The sequence below is a fragment of the Nothobranchius furzeri genome, chromosome 1 (assembly GCF_043380555.1).
Source record: "Nothobranchius furzeri strain GRZ-AD chromosome 1, NfurGRZ-RIMD1, whole genome shotgun sequence".
In the NCBI taxonomy this organism is placed as follows: Eukaryota; Metazoa; Chordata; class Actinopteri; order Cyprinodontiformes; family Nothobranchiidae; genus Nothobranchius; species Nothobranchius furzeri.
In genome coordinates, this window is record NC_091741.1 from 38,859,222 (window position 1) to 38,867,290 (window position 8,069).

General features: G+C 49.3%; 1 long non-coding RNA gene across 1 annotated transcript; it reads left to right on the plus strand.

Moving 5' to 3' along the window:
* Positions 1 to 6,393: 6,393 nt before the first annotated feature.
* LOC139071508 (uncharacterized) lies at positions 6,394 to 7,585 on the plus strand. Its single transcript, XR_011521371.1, has 3 exons — positions 6,394 to 6,523; positions 6,595 to 6,666; positions 7,370 to 7,585. It is a non-coding gene; the product is annotated as an uncharacterized lncRNA (long non-coding RNA).
* Positions 7,586 to 8,069: the final 484 nt, after the last annotated feature.

Genomic DNA, 8,069 nt, shown 5'->3' on the forward strand with positions numbered 1-8,069 from the left:
GGTTGGAACTGTTCAGGTTTACGCAGACAATCTTTACATTTAGAATTGGCATACAGATGTAAAATTAATGCAGTAAAATATAAAGCATTTTATTTAAATATCCATTCATTAGTTTACAAGCACAGAGAGCCGCATCAGATGGATGGAAGAGCCGCAGATTGCTGATCCCCGACATAGACATAGGGAAAAAATCTCATTATGTCACGTTGCTGCATCGATGCGGAATCATGCATGGCTGAATCGCGATGCATCTTAGAATCGATCATTTTTCCCACCTCTAATGAAAAGGGGAGCCATCCGGCTATTAAGAGTGTTCTATGTATGCTACCTGTTGACGCTTCTTTGCTGCTTCACACACACCCCGCTAGAGGTGTCAGAAGTGGGATTAGCGCTGTCAAGAAAGACCGAAAAGATGCAGCAACTCGTCAAGGAGATCGAGCGACTTGACAGAGAGAACAGCAAGCTGAAATAGCAACTACGGCTGGGCAATAGAGCTAGGGCACCGCGCCAGCCGGATGGAACCAGCGATCCGCGGTTAGCCTGGCACCCGCGAGAGATGCGCTCAGCGGAAGCGCCCACAATCCCGTCACCAACGGCACTGAGAGACGGCGGCAATCGAATGCTGATAAAACTCCCAAGATTCAGCGGTGCCACACCCCTTGCACCCTTCCTCGCTCAAGTAGAGCTGGCGGCTTCACATGAAGGATGGAGCCAACAGGAGACAGCGGTTCAGGTGGCGTTGGCCTTGGAAGGAGGAGCACTTCAGGTCCTGGTGGACCTAGCATCGGAAGAACGACGCGATTGGCAAGCTATCATGGCTGCACTGAACAGACGCTTTGTGAAGCAAGCCTCAGGAGAGCAAAGCCGGGAACAACTGAGCGGCAGACAACGCGGCCACGAAGAAAGCTTGGGAGCTTATGCGGCTGATCTACAGCTGTATGCTCGGCGGGGCTATCCTGATTTCCCAGCTGCCGCCAGAGAGGAGTTAAGCCTGCACACATTCCTACGAGGGTTAACACCGGAACCATTATGTCAACACGTCAGATTATCCTTCCCCATCACCTTGGCTGAAGCGCTTAGGAGAGCTGAACAAGCAGAGGAGGTGATACCTGTTGGACAGTGTGAGCGATCGCTGCTGGCGACAGCATCTGAACAAGAGGAGGCGCTGGAGGAGAGGAGAGAAGTCAACCAGGCCCAGCCGGAGCAGACCCAGCGACAGAGACCAGCCACCGGCCTCTGCTACCGCTATGGGGGACCGGGACATCTTGCCAGAGACTTCCCAGCCCCAAGTCCTCGGCCCAAGTCTGGGCCGCGGAGGCCGCAAGCGGCAAGAAACACCAGCGGGGTGGGAAAGTAAGGGGACTCCCACCTCGCGCAACGTCACCTCTTGGAGTTAACCTGCCATGTGTCGGCCGCTGTGGGCCGCTTCATGGGCTATATTTGGACTGTGTTGTCGGAGGACAACGATGCCGAGCCTTGGTGGGTACAGGGTCCACCGTCTCTCTGGTCCGAAAGGGATTCCTGCCTGAGGGTTCCCTCCCGGTAGGCTGGAGTCCCACTGAAACCACATTGCTGACAGTGACTGGTGAAAAAACCACAAGGACGGGAAAGGGACTGTTATCGGTGGTGGTCGGAACTCATCGAGCTGAGCAGGAGTTCTGGATCGCTGCCATTTGAGATGATTGCATCATCTGGCTGGATTTATTAACGCGCTGGGGCGCATGTGTTGATGTCTGAGGAACTGCTTTGTGCCTAGATGCCGAGAGGATTCCTCTCCAGAAGGGGAGGGACCATCATGAGAAGCGACGAGGAGCCAGAGTCGCCCAGTCCCTTGAAGATGACTGCGAAAGCTTGGAGGTTGGACAGAAGCTGGTTCCTGCTACTGTGTGTCACCTGAGGCCATGCTTGCTATGGAGGCGTTGGAACAACGCAGCGGGGAACACCTCAGCACGGAGCAACGAGAGCAATTGGGCCAATTACTGCGAGAGTTTAGGGACATCTTTGCTGCAAGAGAAGAGTATTGCACCCGGACTAGCCTGGTCCGACACTGCATTGACACAGGAGACGCCGCTCCTGTACGGCTCCGCCCTCATCGCCTGCCATTAGCCAAACGCCAAGCAGCAGAAGAATTAATCAGAGACATGGCAGCTAACGGGGTCATTGAGCCATCAGAGAGCCCCTGGGCTGTGCCCGTTGTCATGGTGAATAAGGGGGGTAGCGACCCTGTGTGGATTACCGGAGGCTTAATGGTTTGACGCGCAAAAACTCATACCCCCTGCCCCGCATTGACGATACATTAGATCATGTAGCTGGATCATGCTGTTCAGCTCCTTGGATCTACGCAGTGGATATTAGCAGGTGGAGCTGGCGCCAGAGGCTAAACCCAAAACGGCATTCACGATTGGACAAGGACTGTGGCAGTTTCGAGTGATGCCGTTTGGGTTATGCAATGCTCCGGCTACTTTTGAAAGACTAATGGAACGAGTTCTGCAGAAGATTCCTCGCAGCCGCTGTGTGGTTTATCTGGATAATTTGCTCGCGCATGCTAAAGACTTTGAGCACGCTGTTTGTAACCTGAGGGAGGTTTTTGTCGCCATTCGCCAGGCTGGGATGCGATTAAATCCTGCTAAGTGCACGCTGCTCACTCGCCAGACCCATCTCCTCGGCCATGTCGTCAGCAAGCAGGGAGTAAAAACAGACCCTGCTAAGGATGTCTCTGTGAAGGAATGGCCTGTGCCAAGAAGCGTCTCGGAGCTGCAGAGCTTCCTGGGTTTGGCCTCCCACTACCGCCGCTTTGTGAAAGGCTTTGCTACTGTGGCTAGCCCTCTGCATCGGTTAGTCGAGAAGGGCAGGCGGTTCAAATGGAGTGATGAGTGCACTGCAGCTTTCCACCAGCTCCAGACGGCATTGGTTGACGCACCGGTTCTGGTGTATCCGGACCCAGCCCAACCGTTTTTTGTGGAAACAGATGCTAGCAATGTGGGAGTGGGAGCCGTGCTCTCCCAAACAGGTGAAGATGGTGAAAGAGTTGTGTCTTAGTACAGCCGCAGTCTCAGTCGGAGCTAGAGGAACTACTATGTCATCAGGCGGGAGCTGCTACCTCTGGTATTGGCTGTGAGACACTTCTGGTCATACCTGCTGGGTACCAAGTTCAAGCTTCAGACTGATCATGCTAGCCTCACCTGGCTATTGAACTTTAAACAGCCGGAGGGACAGGTGGCTATGTGGCTGGAGATTCTGCAGGAGTATGACTTTGAGATCCAGCACCGCCCCATTCGCCAGCATGCTAATGCTGACGCGCTGTCCTGGCGCCCATGTTTAGTGACTGAGTGTCATTACTGTCTCCGCCAAGAAGAGCGAGAACCAGAACCTGTTCCAGCAGCAGCGAGGGAGCAGCACCAAGAACTGTCGGCTGCAGCGGTGGAAGCTACCGAGGAACAGGAGAGAGAGTTGTTCTCCATGGAAGAACTAAAAGACCAGCAGGAGGCTGATCCAACTCTGGCGGAGGTCAGGACCTGGGTTCGGGACGCCCACAGACCAGAGTGGCCTGCCGTATCCTAGCGTGGTGCTGAATTAAAGAACCTGCACTCACAGTTTGGCAGCTTGGAGCTAAATGGAGATGTGCTGTATCGGCGCTGGCAGGCACCGGGAGGAGGGATGGACCGCTTGCAGCTGCTGGTGCCACGAAACCTTCGAGCAAAGGTCCTCTACTGGGTTCATGGGGCAGCGGGGACGGGACACTTTGGCAACAGTAAAACTGTGCGACGGCTCCGGCGGAGGTTCTTATTGCCGGGCTGCCGTCAGGACACGGAACACCACGTTCACTGCTGCGACGCCTGCACCAGCCAGAAAGGGCCAACTCGGCACTCCCGGGGGCCGCTACAACAGTACCTGGCTGGAGCACCGATGGGACGGGTCGGGGTGGACATCCTCGGGCCCTTTCCCACTACAAAGGCTGGAAATCGCTATGTTCTGGTAGCCATGGACTACTTCACCAAGTGGTCAGAAGCATCCGCGATGCCGGATCAAAGCACTGCATCTACAGCTCAGCGGTTGGTGGACGAGATGTTCTCTCCTTTTGGAGTACCTGAGGAGCTGGACAGCGATCAGGGGAGAAACTTTGAGAGCCAGCTGTTTGGTGAGGTGTGCCGGCTGTTGGGGGTGACAAAGACTAGAACCACTCCGTTGCATCCCCAGAGTGATGGGCTGGTGGAATGGTTTAACCACACTATGGCGACTCAGCTGGCGATCCTCACCAGCAAACACCAGAGGGACTGGGATGTACATTTGCCGATGGTGTTGTGGGCGTACCGCACTGCGGTGCAACAGTCCAGCCAGAGCACTCCTGCGGCGCTGATGTTTGGGAGGGAGCTCCGGACGCCAGTGGATCTGTTGTTTGGGCCGGCTCCGGAACCAGAGATTGTGGGGGGCCCAAACTGGACTATGTGCGACGCCTAAAGGATTTGATGGAAGAAGTCCACCAGCTGGCCCGGACCACCCTGCTAGTGGCTGGAGCTCCCCAGAAGAGGGCGTATGACTCCAGAGCTCATGGACCCTCATTGGCTTTAGGAGACAGGGTTTGGGTCTACTGCCCCACCTGGAAGAAGGGCCTGTCCCCCAAACTGATGAGCGACTGGCAAGGACCGGCAGGAATTTTGGACCAGATCTCTGCGGTGGTCTTCCTGGTTCGCCTGCCTGGACGAGGTAGGTGGGTGGTCCTCCACAAGGACCGTTTGGTGCCGTACTGGCCACAGACCGGGGGGCAACCGGCTGCTGATGGGGCTGTGGATGGACTTGTGGGGGAACAGTGGGACCAGGGAGGCGGGTGCGCGCTCAGGGCTGGCCGGGCCGGTTCCAGGACTTTGAAATGGGAGACTGAGGGTTGTGGGACAATTAACGGTTTATTTTTTTTGGGGGGGGGGGGCTATGTGGCGGCCCTGCCACTGATAGACCGGCAAGGCCGCATTGCACTCTGGGGGGAGGGTAGATTGGGTTTGTTTATTCTGTTTGTGGTGTTTTGGGTTTTTTTTTTCTCGGGGTTATGTTGGTGTTGTTGGTTTCAGTTTGGAGTTTGCGCTGTGTTGTTCTTTTCCGGTGCCTGTTGGCACCGTGAGTTAAATGTATGTGTGGAGGGATGAAAAGGGGAGCCATCCGGCTATTAAAAATGTTCTATGTCTGCTACCTGTTGACTCTTCTTTGCTGCTTCACACACACCCCGCTAGAGGGTGGCGCAAACTGCTACAATATGTTTAACCATTTTCTAAATTCTTTTTTATATTTTTACATTTTTTTGTTTTTGTGAAGCGCCTCGTGGTTTTTATCTTGAGAGGCGCTATAGAAATGATCTTTTCTTCTTCTTCTTCTAATCTAGGTGCTGTGGAGGAAAACGGAGAAACCAGCAAATAAGACACAAAGGCAGAAACAGTCCAAAGTTTGGGCAGATTAGCTAATGCTAGTGGGTAGCCGGCTCACGATGAAGTGGGGCTGCGAAAAAATATGATGGTTGTGAAACTAAGAACATCTAAACTCTACAAGCTGAAGAAAAGTTCCCATCATATTGTTTATTATTAGCTGCTCTATCGGGTTGAGATCTGGTGAGCGTGGGGGTCGTTGTAGTACAGTGAACTCATTGTCATGTTCAACTAACCAGTTTGAAGTGATTGGAGCTTTATGACATGGTGCATTATCCTGCTGGAAATAGCCATCAGAATATTTTTCTCTAACTACATAACCATATTTCATGAATATAATGAAAGATAACATACAAACGGTTTTTGTTTTGTCATCTTAGTGTTGTTCAAACTTGTTCAATATGAAAACCTTTAACCACAACTGTTTCTAAATGACACAAAAATTAAAACCCAGCTCCATGTACTCCTGTTCCTCTCCTTTCCCCTCTGTACAAACGATGTAATGGGTGGGTCCTTGTAGTATTAGAGATGGCAAATCACACTGAAGCAAAGATCTCTGCTGTGAACTAAATTTACTGTGTATCGTCATTCCTTTTTCCGTTCATTTTCAAACAGTTGATTTTTCCTACTCTGAAATCGGAATTTCCGTGTACCTAGGCGAATGTGAATGCACCATTAGCTGCCAGCAACAGAAGCTCAACTCTAAAGCTAGCATTATCCTAAACAGTGTATTTACCGTATGGAGGAGAGTAAGATGATGACTCACTTTGAATATCAGTTGTCAATGTTAGAGCGCGTTCTTTCTACCATACTGCTTGCTCTGTTGACATCTCGCCCGCAGCGACTGATGACACAACGCTCTTGCACATGTGCTGCTGTCTATCTTGGGAAATCAGGTACAGAACGCTTGTGTTTAAGTGGCAAAACGTACTGAAACAAGTGTAACCCATGAGAAGTATTGGGCTACTAAACCTGTTTATGTTGTCTGAACTGTAATACCACAAATGCCCACCAGGGTGCAGGTTACACCTTCTGAAACCTGAGCTATAGACGTGCAACATACTCACTTTTCGCCTCCAAGCATATGCGTGGCTGTGCACTGAACGGAGCGAGTAAGTAGCAGAAAATAGTGATGTATGAATCAATATTATTGGATATTTTATTTATAATATACTGTGAACAGGCTGGAACCTTGTGAGTCATCTGTGAGCAACGGGAGTAACCGTTTGTTGAGAGCTAGCTTGTGGAGATCCCGGTGAGTGAAAAGTTAGTTGGCCTGCCTTAGCTTTCGGCTAATGTGTTATTTTGGCATAAATTACTGACTTTTATTTAAAATAAAACCAATCGGGAGTTTTATGGACACTGTCCCAATCTTTTAAATGCTTTGATGTACTCCACATCATCGTAACGTGTGAGAGATTTGTTTAAAAGAAATGCTAACGCTAATGCTAGCGCTAGTGGCTACCGCTAGTTCCAGTCTTTTACAATGGAGTAATTAGCACTGTAGCAAGAGGGCTCGTGCTCTCTGCATACCAACTGATTCATTTGTTAGAACGGCAACGGTTGATTGTGAGCCGTGTTAAGTTAGGCTATACTGTTGGTTTTAGTAAATAAATGTTTGTACAAAGTTGATAAGCAATTAATTTAATCTACCAGGTTACAAGGATTAAAAAGATAAAAAATTGTTTTAAAAGTGATGAATATTGCAGTTATATCATATAAATATGATTAAGTCATAAGATGTTCAATTAATTTATGTTTAACATAAGGTTGCTGCTAAACAGCAGGAAAACTGTACACAAATTACAGTTTGAAGTTAAAGCTAAGCATTTCAGTTGTTTTGATAAGGTTTTCCTAAACCGTTGGATAACTACTAGTGATGCTCTTTTAAGTTAGATCTGAGGTCTCATAGGGATAGAAAAATGAACAGAATGATTTACTTTCTGCATTCTATGTAGATTGGTTTTATAGTGACTCTGCATTCTTGACGTGATGGCGAGCCGAGCCCAGATGGACTGCGGACAGGTGTAAACGGTGTGGCCAGCCGAGACATCCTTTCGCAGAGGAACCTTCACGAACTGGAAAAATCCATACAGATCTACAGATAAGACACAAACACTACCCGGGTAGCAACGTTGCTCAAGAACTGAATCCTAAAGATCAACATCTATATTTATTTTTATTTTTTTGGGGAAAAAGAGCTCTCTTATTTTGGGTATTGTATTTGATTTTGAAAATATTGTAACCACACATTCTCTTTTTATTTATTTTTTTTATATGCTGGGTGGAAGCAATAAATCACCGTTGTTCAACTTTCGGATGGTTTTCCTAATTCTCTTTGTAGATAGAGCCTAGTAGATGTCTAGTACCTGACTAATACTAGTCCCCTCTATAGGTGCTACACAAATCTTGGCGAGCCAGCCAGGAGCCAAGTAGGAAATATAAATATTTCTGAACATTCTGAGCAACTGGTTTATTGCTTCACCTGTAACCTTTTGAAAGTAACCACCATCGAGAATGGAAGTTATTGAAACACAAAACATTAAAGTGCCCAACTCTGTTTTAGTGAAACCTATTACTGGTGCTGTGCTAGACAATGAGGTACTTGAGTATTTAGCACAGATTGGTTCTGTAGAAAGGGTTGTTAAAGTAACCAGT